Here is a 3,378-nt window from a genome sequence, read left to right as displayed (position 1 = left end):
AGGGCTGAGGGCCTTGGTGTTGTTGGTAGTGGTATGTCACAAAACCAGCCCATTGTGTGATGTTTAATTTTATTCTCCTTTTCCAGTCAAGGAGGATGTGCTTCTTGGCGGCAGTTTAAGCGATCAAAGTGACTGTGGTGAGGTAAATGAGAATAGTTGCTGTGTGGTTGCCTGGTTAACACAGAGATGAAGCAAGCTGAAGGCTGCAGTCCAATATGTTAGATTGTCTATTGGTGATCTCCTTCCAGAAGTGTTGCACGGGTGGACAGTGCCAGATTGCACACAAGTAATCATCTGAAGTGTTATGGGAACAAAGTGAGCAGGTGTTTGATTGTGAGAGATTCATTTGGGACAGATTTGAGTCCAGAAGTTGGCAGCAGGCGTGATTGATGGATATTTCTCCCATTTTGTCTTCTTCTGTAGGGAAATGGAAGCGTCTGTGTTGTTGAGTGGTTTTAGCTCGTAATATGCAGAATTTATTCTGCAGTTATGGGTGCTTGGAGATTGTGTAATTTTATATTGACTCTTAATGTTACAACAAATGACTTTAACATAGTGAAGTAATAACTCAGGACCATTTATTTATGAGTTTCTCTATGTAATGCCCTTATTCGTCCTTTCCTTCTTTCTTCCTTTTTGTTTGTTTGTTTTTACTAGCAAGAATTCTAGTTTTTGTTTCATATTACATTGTATTTGTGTGTTGCTTACACTGATTTTAAGATTTTGCGGGCTTTCCTCTGGTTTTATAAACACATTCTTTTGAAATCATATTGGGTAACTATTATTTCAAACATCTGGAGACTCCAACGTAATCATTTTGAAAAAATGTATACACAATTTGCAAATCGGTGTGCCAAATTCCTACATTTGAAAGCCTTTGATTAAATGAACAATTTATTACATTACATTATAAATATAATATATTGCAGTAAAATTTACCCAAGTGTACTTTTCAGCATAATTTATGATTTATCTATATCACTTTCAACTTCTAGTAGTGGTATAAAGTGTTCCTGGCTTGATATACAGCATGACTGCTTCTGTTGACTTGCCTTTGTACACTGTCCCAATGATGGTCTTGCTACATATCGCGGCTGACCCACAAGCCCTTGCCTGCCAATTTGCATAAATCACAGTCTAGATCTGACAGTTACTAGGCAGCACAGGCAGGGAGATACCCAGCCCCCTTGCAGAAACCAGGCCACCAACCCAGAGAATGGGAGGCCTGCATGCCTGAGTGACAAATGTGTCCAGGGCCTTCTCCAACTGCCTCCTCTTGTGGGAACTGTGTGTGTGTATGTGTGTGTGTATGTGTATGTGTATGTGCGTGTACTACTGCATCTGTTGGGTACACCCCTGCATGACATGACAAATAAAGGGTAAAAGGTACTCCAGGGCCCAAAATAAAGCAACCTGACCTTAATATATTGAAATCAACCTGGTTTTTATGCAATGATGTTATTTACTGTTTTCAGAGCTTCAGTGTTGCACCATAGTCATGGAAGAGAGCCTATACAGTAGCTAACTAACTAGTAACTTGGATATTGTAGCACCGGTGTGAGGTGCTGTGAACCATCACAGGCAGGTGAATAAGGAGTGCCCAACACACTGAACCCTCTCAGACAGAGTCGGCCCAAGACCTTCGGGGGCCCTAATCTAAATTTAGTTGGAGGCCCATCTGACTGTCTGGCGTTGTCACTATACAGTATATGACACAGAAACATCTCGTTTTTAAATAAGAGCAGACAAATCTTTCTTATATTCTTAAACCTGCCGTGTTTGTTTAGCACAAAAACAACAAAGCAAATTTCTGATATCTACTTGGCAATAAAGCTGATTCTGATGAAAAACAATAACTCTATATTATTGTATCTACTATGTTTGAAGTCAAACAGGAAACATATGATACCACCAGGGCTACTGAGCTTAATGGCAGTTCAAGAGCCAATAGACACTGATGAACTTAGTGCTGAATAAAAAGACTGATAAGCTTAAATCTTTAAATACAGCCAAACAAGAGTTTAAGAGACAAAAACTACAAAACAGTTGATAGCATCATTTTCTCAACCAGCTTCTTTATGAGAGATCTAAACATGTAATGATAGAAAAGACTTTTACTGTCTGAGTGTCTTTTTGAAAAAGTCAAAATGTCTCTGCCAACCTGCGTTGGTTTTACCGCTCACCGCATCAACTGGTCATTAAGGACTGATGTCCAGTCAGCTGGATCCACTGGAGGAGTAGAAACTGGAGAGCCAGGTGTGGTGGTTAAGCACGACGGTAATGCTCTCCACTTCAGTAGGCACAGGTAGACCTATGAGGAAGATTAACTAATTATTTTTAGTAAGTTGACATGTTGGCCCTGCAATGGACTGGCGACCTGTCCAGAATGTACCCTGCCTTTCGCCCAATGTCAGCTGGGATTGGCTCCAGCCCCCCCCGTGACCCCGTACACAGGATAAGCGGTTGACGATGGATGGATGGATGGAAGTTGACATGTTCTGGGTATTCCTAGAGATAATTAGTCATTTACTGGTGATGTAGGCCTAAACTTACCAGCGTTGTCAGCTTCGTGGATGACACCACTGATGGAGGTAGAGGTGGAGGCTGATGGACCTGCTATGAAATAATAAAGATAAATAAATAAATTCTTCTTCTTCTTGGGCAACACGACTGTGTTCAAACCTGGCCTATCTGGTATAACACTAATACTATACCAATTTTTTGCAGTTTGTAAAAGTTGTGATGCTAATCGCGGTTAGCATGTTAGCAAGCTATAGCATTAGCATTGTTCATACCAGCACGGCTAACTAGTTAGCTCAGGTTATCTAAAAATACAGGATGGGAAAATGGAGCCTACGTACCTTTATCTTCTTGCCTTCTCTCTTCTTCGAAGGCTCTTCTGTTGTCTTTTTACACAACAGAAACACAAATATGATCTTCCAGCATAAGGAGTGACACATGGTCAGGAGTCGCTGGGAGGTCCGAGCGAGCTGACTCATCAGGGCAGCTGATTTTTCATAACATATAATTAAATTAAATAACCACTATGCTTGTTATGGTGCGTAATATAGAGAGCTGTCTTGGCCACGGGGCCCTATGCCACCGCAAAGGTCGCTTAGTGGCTTGGCCGGTGCTGCTCTCAGACACTGCAGTGACCCAAGGAAACCAACCTACCACTAATAATCTACCTGCAAAAGTCTACATCCATAAAGGCTCCTGATACTCTACATGGTCAGTAGTACACAGAAAATGAGATGACGTGATTAAAAGAGCGCCAGTCAAACTTCATACTATGGGAAACCATGTGGAAAATGTTATGTAAATATGGCATTTAGGTTTGTTTTGTGTATTCATTTGAGGAACGTTACATTCTCCCCA

At 41.1% G+C, this 3,378-nt stretch overlaps 1 long non-coding RNA gene across 1 annotated transcript; it reads right to left on the bottom strand.

Moving 5' to 3' along the window:
* Positions 1 to 1,964: 1,964 nt before the first annotated feature.
* On the bottom strand, positions 1,965 to 2,951 carry LOC123983722. The gene is made up of 3 exons (XR_006828266.1): positions 2,862 to 2,951; positions 2,554 to 2,616; positions 1,965 to 2,311 (listed from the first exon to the last, which is right to left on the bottom strand). It is a non-coding gene; the product is annotated as an uncharacterized LOC123983722 (long non-coding RNA).
* Positions 2,952 to 3,378: the final 427 nt, after the last annotated feature.

The sequence above is a fragment of the Micropterus dolomieu genome, linkage group LG15 (assembly GCF_021292245.1).
Source record: "Micropterus dolomieu isolate WLL.071019.BEF.003 ecotype Adirondacks linkage group LG15, ASM2129224v1, whole genome shotgun sequence".
Classification (NCBI taxonomy): domain Eukaryota; kingdom Metazoa; phylum Chordata; class Actinopteri; order Centrarchiformes; family Centrarchidae; genus Micropterus; species Micropterus dolomieu.
The sequence above is the reverse complement of the archived record's forward strand: the minus strand, read 5'-3'. Positions and strand labels throughout refer to the sequence as shown.